Raw genomic sequence first — 12,624 nt, forward strand, 5'->3', positions numbered from 1 at the left:
GTGTGAGAGAGAGAGAGAGAGAGAGAGAGAGAGACGATCCCGGCCAGCGGCTCCACGGCTCCAGACGCGCGTCACCGACACATTCGTCGCTCTTTACGGTGAAGCGCGCGACAGGCCTGAATCCCCCATCGTGAACCGACACACACAGAAGATCGTCCGGCTCTTTTTAAAAGGCTCATGAAGAACAAACAGCCCTCTTCAGAGGAAACCAGCGAGTGGCTAATGGTAGCGATCGAGCGGATGACCGGGAAGAAATCGAGGAAAACACAGGAATAACGCGCGACTCCGGAGCGACATCATATTCATTCCGAGGTAACGACTGATTCTCTCATTTCATATGTGTGTGAGTGTGTGTAAATGTGTCAGTGTTCACTTACGGGCGGGTTTAGTGCACTGGCATTAGATCGTACTGCTTTCTTCTCTTTATACGATCATATAGCGATATAATAACACCGTATATAATGTCTATCCAATAGTAGGGTGTCGTTGGGTAGAGAAACGCGCATGACACCCGTTGGAAACCCGCACAGGTGCTCGCGCAGCTCTCGTGGATATTTAAAGGGATTTTGAACAGCTTAAGGACGTTAGTATATTCCTATACTCAATTATTCCGCGTAGTAAGCTAAAATAATGTGGATAAATATTCCTTTGAAAGGTTTATGACGCCCTGATCGACTGCGTTGTTGAAATAACAGGGATGATGCTGGTCTTAAAGGGACAGTTCACCTAAAATAAAAATACTTGTATTATTTACTCGTTACAAGCCCCTTGCGTTTTCTTTCTTCTGTGTAACACGAAAGCAGAAAATTAGACGAATGTCATGTGTGGATGATTAGGACTGGAGCTGTCAAAGGCGAAAAGCACCAAAAAACACCAGTAAATGAATATATATATATTTTAAATCTCTCCTGATTGTCGTACTATAGCTTTGTGTGAAAAATGTACATTATATCCTGCAATAATTCTCAAAGTTTTCCACGTAAATGTGATTTTTAATTTTGGGTGTACTGTTTCTTTAATGCGAATGCCTTGGGGATTGTGAGGTCAGATATGTTTCCAAATGTACGGGGAACACAAGAACTCCCCAGTGAGGGATATTGGCATAATTAGATAGTTGTGGTACAAGCTCTTGATCTGAAGATTTAAAATGGTTTTGACATTTTGTGCAGCGCTGTTGAAGATACAGAAAAGCACTTTGCTGTATTGACAATGAATCTCATTTTGTGTTTTTCTCACTTCTTGAGTGTCAGAGGCATCTTACAAACGCATTTAGTTCTAATAAAAGTACACTGTGCATCAAATCGATAATAACAGCACTGTGGAGCTTCCCGGACAGCATTAAATGCTGAAACTCCCGTTTCAAAGACACGATTATGATATTAGGCGCTAGTAATGTTGTTTCAGAATGACAAATGGAAGCGGAACTGTGTTCTTGATGCAGCTGTGACATCATAATGGTGTCCATGGTAACGGTGGACCTCTGGTGTTGTTTATGTCCTTGGGAAGCGTTCCGTCGATTGAGTTAATCAATGCTTTCTCACGGACTCACACGTGCGCTTTTAAAAGCATTCGGGCACGTTTGCAGGCTTGAAACCTTCGGGGGTCAAAGCGAGGTTGGGTTTTCTTGACCTTTGTGCACACAGGTTCACTAATGCAAAGAAAGACCAACCATCGTGAGTTCATAAATTGGCCTTCACAGGAGTCGTTACCCCGTCAGTATTCACACGTTACACCTGTCAACAGCCGCTCTCTTCAACCAATTAGTGTGAGATATATGTATATACAAATGCTGCATGTATACACTAGTGAGGAAAAGTGATGTCCAGCCTAGGACAATTGACATCTTCACTCTTAAATAGTATTACATTTGAACCTGTAATTATATTGCGTAGTTGTGCTTGGATTAAGAGTTGATAACAATATTATTTGGGAAATTGTGCGACATCATTTTTGTCCAGGCTGTTATATGCAAAAACAAGAGAGAATCAACCAAATATTAATAACCGATTATGCTGTAGTCGATGTATGCTTTGTTTTTCTATGCATAGTAAAATAAAATAAGTTGCATGCTGTATAATTTGCCAAATAATTTTGGCCGATAAATACTGTAACCAAATTATAAATATAAAATATTTAAAATTATAACATATTTTCCTCATATTTTGACTGATTATTAATTGCAGGGTCATTGAACACTAGTCACTTTTGTGCACTCCTGTAAATTTTAAAACAATTTAAAGTCATATTTATGCATTTGGGCTGAGCGATATATTGAATATTCACAATATATTTGCAATGGAAAATTCAGAGCAAAATTCTGAATATTGAAATTGAAATATTGTGGTTTCCAAAACGTGATAATATTAATATATTATAAATGTTTGAGTAAAAAATAGATACAAATATAGATCTTTTTAATTGCTGCAGTTAAAAATAATACATTCAATTAAAACGATTTAATATAGTGTATGTTAATTAAGTGAAAAAAAAAACGATTCTTTGATGAATGTAACTAGATTTTCACTGTATTTTGGTTGCGTTGATCATATTGACTAGTAGCTCAATCATGGAGCTGTTTTTATGTGTATTATCAAAAGGGCAAACATAACTTCCTTCGACTGTATCAACCAGTCCTACTGTATATGTGCTAAACCTCTGCAAGAGAGAGCAGAGGATCTGTTTAATTCCCGACGAGTGTCCTAATCTTATTTTAGGCTTTGAGCCACGACGAGTCTCTCGGCAGGAATGTCCCGTCGCCGGCGTCAGACTCTGTCTTCTGGCCTGAGTCTTTAAATGCAGGAGGAGGCGGAGCTTCACGTGTGTCTGTGATTATTATTATGATTATATGCAAGTCTCGTAGGAAAAGACCTGTATGATCCATAGTGAGAAAAATACCCATACATGTCTCTGAAGTGTTTTTGTCCTTAAAGGAATAGTGAAAGAATTCTTCAAAATATCTTGTTTTGTGTTCAGCAGGAGAAATATATACGTCCAACTCTGAAACTACTTGAGGGAGAGTAAATTATGACTGAATTTTCATTTTTCCTTTAATATCAGTCGCAGTTTACCTATATGAATCTCTCTCTGTATTCAGCATCACAGTGAGCATTGCTCTGATGTTGTTAAGCCCTTCCAAGTGGTTGCCAGGGTGTTCGTAGTGGTTGCTAGGACATTACTAATGCAGTTGCTAAGGTCAAATTCGTCTTTCAGGGGGTTGGAATGGTTGCTAGGGCATTGCTCCTTGGTTGTTGTCTTCCAGGTGGTTGCCAGGGTGTTCATAGTGGTTGCTAGGACATTGCTAATGCAGTTGCTAAGGTCAAATTCGTCTTTCAGGGGGTTGGAATGGTTGCTAGGGCATTGCTCTGTGGTTGTTACGGTCTTCCAGGTGGTTGCCAGGGTGTTTTTGGAGTGGTTGCTATGCAATTGCTACGTTCTTCTTCAGGGTGGGTTCTTCAGAGTTCAAGCATGTTGCTATGAGCGTCTGGGTGGTTGCTAATATGGTCAGAATGGTTGGTAGGGCATTGCACTGCAGTTGTTACGGGCTTATTCTTGGTGGTTGCCAGGGTGTTCAGAGTGGTTGCTAAGGCATTGCTAAGCTCTTTTTCTGGGTGGTTGTTAAGGTGTTCAAAGTGTTAAGCTTGTTGCAATGAAAATAATATGATCGTCCAGGTGGTTGCTAGGGTGTTTAAGTGGTTGCTAGAACATCAATATGTATTTGCTAAGATGTCTAGATGTTGCTAGGGCCTTGCTATGCAGTTATTAATGTCATCTTCTGAGTGGTTGCCAGGGTGTTTTGGATGGTTGCTAGGGAATTTCCATGCTAATTTGTTCAGAGTATTTTAAACATGTTGCTATGAAGTTACTAAGGTTCTCTAGATTGTTACTATGGTATTCTGAATGGTTGCTTGGGCATTGATATGCCAAGGTGTTCAGAATGTTTTAACACGTTGCTATGGAGTTAAAATCCTCTGAGAGGTTGCTAGGGTGTTGCTATGTGGTTGCTAAGGTCTTCAGAATGGTTTCTAAGGACTTGTAGGTGTTTGTCAAACACTCAGTCACATCTTTCCCATGTAATCAGCCAATCTAAGTATGAAATACTGTACAGCATCATCCACATACATCACTTCCTGTCATATTTAATCCAGCATCCCCTGATACAGTACAGATGTGTTTAATTCTGTCATGTCCGTTTCATGTCTTGTCTCATTATTTCCTGGATAGATTCTACTATCGACCTCTGACCCTGTTGTCATAACAGCAGGCTTGAGTTACCGTGCAGGAGGCCCGTTTATCTGTTAATGATAACGAATGTATAGGGACGAGCGATCTGCTGTCTGCCACACACAGATTACATTACCCCATATTTAATTAAAACGCCCCTATTTATAGCATCTGCCACCACTGTCCAGCACTGGTGGAGGGTCCCACTGATCTGAGACCAGAGTTTATGTGTGCTCAAGTGAGATCAATCATTTTGTTAAACATTAAACATTTTTTAAACATTCAAGATTCAAATAAGAGATTAGAGACTAATATTCGGTATCGGCCGAAAAAAGCAATTCTTTTTTTATTATACAATTATCGGTCATCGACATCAACGCAAGTGACGTCACTCTTCAGATAAGCGAACCTTCATCTGTACCGCCTCTTTACGACTGTTTGCCCGTGTGTGTGGATTACGTGTCTTAAAGTGAAGTTAAAACATTTTGATCGCCCCCTGGTGGCTGGCTGCGGTATGGTTCATAAACCCCGCCCTCTCCATGTAATCGAATGGGACGATAACCACTACCTTAAAATAAATCATGCGTATGAGTCAACATTATCTCAATTTGTGCAATAATTCTAATGAAGTGTAAAAAATAAATCATTGCAATTATAATTTTGAGTAAAATAATTATCTAAATCTAAACATTATGCAGTATAGAGCCCGACCGATAAAGGGTTTTTAAGGCCGATACCGATACAAATATTTTGGGGTTTTAAAATCCGATATTCTGATATATCGGCCGATATTTTATTTATTTATTTGAAACTGGACATGATAGTCACAAATTTTGTCATGCTTATTTGAGTTAAGAGAACTGATGCGGATGTTCTTTTAATTGTTATTCAAGCAATGTATGTATCGTGACCAACTCAACGAGTGTTGCCAACAGGGACGGTGTAGAGTGCCCTCTGGTGGACAAACTATACAACTCCAACACTCATGACAAGCGTGTTTCAAGCGTGTTTCGTCCATTTTTATTTTATTTTTGTAATATTCATTTATCGGCCATTATAACTAGGGTTGGGTATCGAGAATCGAGTATCGATTGGAACCGAGACTAACTATTCGTTTTTCCCGGAATCGTTCAAAAGTAAAAATTTCGATTCCTAGTTTCGATATTCACAGTCCGCCGAGCGGAAGAAGAAACCGCTGAACAACACCAATGAAGAAGCGTCTACCGGAAGTGTTGGCATAACCGCGCGAGTCGAACATTAGTAGCTTACGTCAGTGGTCCAAAGTATGGCTTCACTTTTCTAAAAATAACGAAATCTCGGCAAAATGCAAAATTTGTGACAAAAGGAGTATTTGTGACAGAAGGAGTATTTCCTTCAGAAAGACCGTTGGTTAGCAAGGTTAGCTAAACTTTTTTGACCCTGCCTCTTAAAAGAATCGGAATCGAGAATCGTTAGGAACCGGAATCGAAACAAGAAATCGGAATCGGAATCAGAATCGTTCAAATTCAAATGATACCCAACCCTAATTATAACTGCCGATACCGATAGTTTGGAAAATGCCTAATATCGGCCGATAATATCGGTCTGCCGATATATCGGTCTGGCTCTAATGCAGTATGATGAAAATGTGAACGTTTTCAGTGACACAACTAGACTAAACAAAAACAGGACAAGGTTGCCTAAATATGATAACTAAAACGTTGGTACTGTGGCTCGGCACAGACTCGGCCCTGAATGACGTAACCGGTGAGATGTTATCAGTTATTTGTGGGATATCTTGGCTTCATTCTTTTATAGTGGAGAGAAGTGAGAGCCTTTGTCCAGCCTCTGGTCTCTGTAATCTTCCTCTCGCGTCTGTCTGTCTCGGGCCGGGCCGTGTGGACACAAACACACCATTCATGCACTGATAAGATCCACACGTGCAGCGCTGACCCTGAAGCAGAACCAGCAGGTCCAGTTCAACCAGACGTCAACAGGACGTCCAGCAGCATCTGGGTCTAGATGCAAATATTAGACACTGGAGATTTTTTTTCCGCCTTTGTCTTTGGCTTGCTTTGATTGAGGGATACAAGTTGTATCTACACACCAGAGACCAGTTGCATTACATAAGCCACTATATTAAGACTGTCTTTGACCGAGTTGCTAGTGACTAGTTTGACCAGGTGACTGTGTTTGAACTAGAGCCCGACCGATAAAGGATTTTTAATACTTTTGGGTTTTAAAATCCGATATATCGGCCGATATTTTATTTATTTATTTATTTTTTAAACTGGAGATGATTAGTCACAAATTTTGTCATGCTTATTTGAGTTAAGAGAACTGATGGGGATGTTCTTTTAATTGTTATTCAAGCAATGTATGTATCGTGACCAACTCAACGAGTGTTGCCAACAGGAACGGTGTAGAGTGCCCTCTGGTGGACAAACTATACAACTCCAACACATGGTTCAAGCGTGTTACATCCATTTTTACTTTATTTTTGAAATATTCATTTATCGGCCATTATAACTGCCGATACCGATAGTTTGGAAAATGCCTAATATCGGTCTGCCGATATATCGGTCTGGCTCTAGTTTGAACTAGTTTTAGTAAAAAAAACTTTGCATACTAAATGAGCGCCAATGGTGTTTAAAAGGTTTAAAAAATTTTTTTAAACCTTTTAAATATATAATTCATATTTTAAGCAAGAAAAAACCATCATGGTAAACAGTGCGCATCTGAAGTGTCTCAGCTGAATCCATTATTTATGGCCTTTAACGTATCGGCCAATTTTTCTTATCAGGCCGAAAACGACAACATTAAAAATGAACATATATCGGTGGATACTGATATGGTGACCGAGATATCGTGCATCCCTATATGCAACCACTCAAAAAAACACTCTGAACACCATAGGGGGATGCATAGCAATGCAAATCATAAAATGCAAATACATTTTTGGTGGACCACTCAAACTGAAGTGTTGTCATTGGAACGTGGAAATCGGGTGTGAAAAACAGATTTGCACGGATAGTTTGATGTCTAACTGTGATGTAGACTAGCTTCCTATTGCCAGGAGACTTGTTAAGCTAGTGGAAAGCTAACTCGGCTAACGTCATTAGCAGATCAGCAGCGCTGAGATAAGACGACTGGTGTGTGTGTGAGATCAGGATGATGGCGAGGATCACTTCTGGGGGAAACGGCGGCTTCAGCATGAAACGCTGGAGATTGATTTATTAGCCGTGCGGTTGGCATGACAACAGCGGCCTGCGGATGGAAGAGAAGATTGTTGCTAAATTTTTCCATCTGTTCCATTTTCCAGTTGCAGTTGCCCGGGAATTGTCGTCTTTTCTTTGATAGATGAACTCCAGGATAGATTCCTCTTGATGAAACCATGTTATCATAAACCGAAGCACCAGTGATCCCAGTGTCTTACACGGTGTCCCATTTCGAGTCAATCAAGAGAATATTATCTGTAATATTAAAAAAAAAATATATATATAAAATGTTATTTATTTACAAATATGTAAAAATATTTAGGTTATTTATTTATGGACACATATTTACTATTGATTTAATAAATATTACATTAAAGAAAGTGTATATATATATATATATACACAGTATATTACAATTTATTATTCATGTGAAACTCGAAAGATTAGAATATGGTGCAAAAGTTCATTTATTTCAGTAATTTAACTTAAAAGCTGAAACTATATATTATATAGACTCATTACATGCAAAGTGAGATATTTCAAGCCTTTATTTGTTATAATGTTGATAATTATGGCTTACAGATATGAAAACCTGTAAGCCATTTTTCTTTTCATTTATGGTTTTCATATCTGTAAGCCATAATCATCAACATTATTAGTTTCAGCTTTTAAGTTGAATTACTGAAATAAATGAACTTTTGCACCATATTCTAATTTTTCGAGTTTCACCTGTATAATAAATTGTATGTATGTATGTATGTATGTGTGTGTATATTTATATATATATATATATATTACAGAAATTTAAAGTTTATATATAAAGTATTAGCCTGATAACACTGATGATGTTACTTTATTTGTTTGTTTATTAGTGGCACTCATGTTACGATTCGGTTACGATACTTTAAACAAAGCCAAAATAGTTAAACTGATGTTTTTGTTTTTTATATTATCATTATTACATCTAATACATATGGTAATTTAAGTTTAAGTAAGATTTCAGTAAACTAAAATAATTAAAGCAAGTGTTATGTCAGTAAATGGCCAAGTTGGATTTGATTTTGATTTGAGTATCGCTGAAGTCTAACCTGGAGCTCATAGCAGATCTGTGTGTGTCCGTGAACATCCGATGCTTCCCGTCTAGACCGTGTTAATCATCACCTGCCTTTTCGTTTGCCAGCCACAGGCTATTGGACTGACGGATAAAGTTTGTCATATATCCTAAAATATTCATTGCTTGTGATATTTTATCTAGGTTATGTTTAAAAAACAATGTTTTGTGCATATTAATGGCTTAATATGATTATTTTTTATTTTGGGGTTAAGTTTAACCCAGACATTTCTTGATAGTTTTCTCATTTTTATTGTTTATTGCACCACAACAGCATAGGCTTACTTGATTTGCCTTGAACGGCTCAGGAAACTGAATCTACAATCACATGAGAGCAATTTTCCAAGGTTTTGTTGATGCGTGAACTTTGAGATGCCGCAACAGCAGATGGTGCATTTGGTGGCTCTTTTATCTGTATTCTTGGGTTACTGTAATGTTTTTAGCTGGTTTAGAGTAGAGATCTATCCGATCTCACCTGCTGCTGAGAACACACACACACACACACACACACACACACACATTGCCGGAATCCGCTGGCCCACAGAAAGCCCATCTGGAACACAGTATCTCAGACACAAATCATACCGAGTGTTTGGCGACACACCTTGTTGGCTTTCCAATGGTAGATTGTAATTTATCGACTTTTATCCCAGCTCAGGATTTATTTCCACGTTTTTGGCCGTTCCTCTCATAGACTGTAATTGGGTAGCATTTGAAGCATGTGCTTGTTTTCCAAAGACTTCAACAAAACACACTGTTTTGAGCCAAGTTACGTCACTCAGCGCCTTTGGCATGGTGAATACAGAAACAAAGACTAATGTTAATAGAGCTATTTTTTCATAAACTTTAATTCGTTTTCTAATAAGGCAGGCCGGTCATGGTCTGAAGAGGATCAAATCAATTATACACTTTTGTACAAATAAATGCATACAATTTATTGCAAACTTTGAGTCAAATTGTACATTAGAAAGTCTAAGACCAATAACTGCTCTTGTGTGTTGTACAGTAGAGATGTGTATCTTTGACAACTTTACATTATTTTGTGTATTATTTTGGTCTTCCACATTCACTGAAATTTGACTCAATGTTTGGAATTAATCATATACATTGGGACACTACTTTTCAAAAGTGTATAATGTTCATCCGCACACTCGTGTAATATACAAAGACTGTTATTTTGCATGGAAGGTCAAGTGCATTAATTGTAATAATAGGTATCCCATATATGTAGAGCATTCACAAAATATGCTTGAGAATGTAGTTTGAGACACAACATTTAGAAGTCTCATGGTCTGATGATCTTGGATCAGTTTTTCCAAACAGCAGGACTCAACAATCGAGGGTTGATTTAGGGTCGTGGAGAAGCACCGTCACGGAGTAATCGGCGAGGAGCAGATGTGTCGAGGTCGTCTGCTTCCTTATCTGACTTTTTCCGCTGTTCTTTCTGTCTGTTTAGCCAAGGAAATTCACAGAAGTGGTTCTGAAATCCACCCTGGGACACAGTTGGTCCTAAATCAGTTGGGAGCTTTCTTTTGTTTCGCAGCTTGCCTGAAAAAATGCAGATAAGGCCGTTTGTTCTTGTGTGCTAGCATGAGTCCGCCTTTAGCCTTCATTGGCGTTGCATTTATATTTTTTAACGATTTACTAGTGGATAAAGTTTTGGAAACCGTGCCAATGAAATCATACGTTGATGAAATGTTTTTGATAGTGAAAAAGTTGGTTTTAGTGTTGATGCATGTGTTCAGGTCACCCTGTTCGCATTCGAAAAATGTTGCAATGCTTAATGGGTACTTAGCCTAGACCAAAAATATTTTCTTTGAAAGATTCTCCGTTTCTGCATCCCTTGATCTCTTTTCCCTTACTTATTTCTTCAAGGTACTGTTTCTTTCCTTCTTTCAGTCTCTCTGGCGTTCTTTCGCTCTCTCTGTGTTTGCCAGAAGGAGGTTCACTTCGTAGTCTTGGCAGCATTTTGTGTAATAAACTCCACACTAACGCTGGCTCATAAACAAATAAACCCAGGCACTCTGCAACGTAATTTCATCAAATCCTCCCCCGTGCTCTCGTTGCTCTACTACCAGGCCAGCGAAAGCCATCTGTCTGTGCGAAAGGTTCTCAGTCTTTGTAAACTCTCCTCTGGTGTCTCCCATAATTTTGTATTTGTGTCTGCGATTCCACTCTCGTGTCATGACATCATTCTGAAAGCTTAAAGCTCTTGTGGACAAAAACAGATGGTTGGACTTTTAGCTGGAAAGGAAACAATGCCTCTTTAGTGCCTTGTTAGCTTTGGGTATTAGGTTGTAGAGGACAGGTAAGGATATAATAGATTAAAAAGGTTTACCAACAATTACTTCAGTATGTTGACTGTTGTGGTTTACAATGATATATTGGTAACCCTTTACAATAAGGTTCATTAGTTAACCACCTTAGATAACATGAACAATTCTTCAGCATTTATTAATCTTAGACAGTATTAATTTCAACATTTTCTAATGTTATATTCTCAACTGACCAAAGTGCTGTCCATAAATAGTAAATTATTTATTTATTTATTAAGGGACCATGTCAAATTTTACTCATAATACTCTAAAATACATAGAAACATAAAATAACATCAAAACACAACACCAAAGCCGCGTTTCCACGTCAATTACCAGGAACTTTTTTCATAGGAAATATTTTTTTTATTGCCCCAGACCGCTTGTTTACTGCGTTTACACCGCGGGCCGGTCCGGGGCGGGAAGATGACTCTGAACTGCGTGTGGCTCTTCCCAGCCTGCGTGTTTGTTTTGAGTTTTGTATGATTCAAGCTGTGCTGCTTAGGGTTGGGTATCGAGAATCGAGTATCGATTGGAACCGGGACTAACTTTTCATTTTTCCCGGAATCGTTCAAAAGATAAAATTTCGATTCCTAGTTTTGATATTCACAGTCCGCCGAGCGGAAGAAGAAACGAAGAAGCGTCTACCGGAAGTGTTGGCATAACCGCGCGAGTCGAACATGAGTAGCTTACGTCGGCGGTCCAAAGTGTGGCTTCACTTTTCTAAAAATAACGAAATCTCGGCAAAATGCAAAATTTGTGACAAAAGGAGTATTTCCTTCAGAAAGACCGTTGGTTAGCAAGGTTAGCTAAACTTTTTTGACCCTGCTTCTTAAAAGAATCGGAATCGAGAATCGTTAGGAACCGAAATCGAAACAAGGAATCGGAATCAGAATCGTTCAATTAGGGCTGGGCGATATATCGAGTATGTACGATGTATCGTTATATTTTTTGAAACGATATGGAATGAGGCAATACCGTTTATATCGATACAGTAGTTTGATATGAGCACATCTGAAAAATAGCGGAGGTTGCAGTGTGAGCTGCTGCAGTGAAAGTAGCTAGGCTACGTAGTACAATTTGTCCTAAACATGACACAAGCTTATATTAATTGCGTCAAAATCACTTTGATATAGTTAACAAGTTTAAGGCAGCTTGCCGCCCTGTCAAATGCTCTGACAGACACTGTTGCTGACTAACAGATATACTTGCGCTGTTTAATGCGTTTGAGATGTGCTTTCCCTCAGTGCTCAACTTACATTTCACAGGTATATTCTCCATCTGTAAATGTTAGAAAGTAAAGAAAATATGTCCATTTCACAACAAATATGTCCATGTCAGAAGAGGACGAGCTTCTGCAAGTGAATCTCCGCTAAAATTCATGCTTCCTTGAACGAGCGCCGGCGCGCGCATGCGCGTGAATAGTACTACGTAGTACGCAATAATTCTGACTAAAATAAACATTGCTAAAATATTTGTTGTTGGAGAAAATAAATGTGCTATATGTGGAATTTTAAACCTACAAGTATATATTTTTAATGAAAGTGAAAGTGATTATAATGGGGTAATCAAATGCAGGCTAATATAATTAGTTTGTGCTTTTGTTTTTGTTTTTATTTTCATTTTTAGTTTAGCTTTTAGTCAATATAAAAACAAAAGCTTTTTGCACATAATATATTGCATAGCCTATATTATATTTGTTTCCATATCCTTCAATATCAACATTGTTTGTAGGATATCATTGGGCCGAATGTGAATATATATATATATATATATATAT

General features: G+C 38.3%; 1 protein-coding gene across 1 annotated transcript in view; it reads left to right on the top strand.

Moving 5' to 3' along the window:
* Nucleotides 1–12,624, top strand: part of rai2 (retinoic acid induced 2) — an 18,822-nt gene continuing 6,198 nt past the window's right edge. The window contains exon 1 of the mRNA XM_039660850.2: nucleotides 1–312. The gene's annotated coding sequence lies outside the window, so the exon portion shown is untranslated. The remainder of the gene's footprint in view (nucleotides 313–12,624) is intronic.

Source organism: Pimephales promelas, chromosome 20 (genome assembly GCF_988280905.1).
Source record: "Pimephales promelas chromosome 20, fPimPro1.hap1.1, whole genome shotgun sequence".
NCBI classification, from domain to species: domain Eukaryota; kingdom Metazoa; phylum Chordata; class Actinopteri; order Cypriniformes; family Leuciscidae; genus Pimephales; species Pimephales promelas.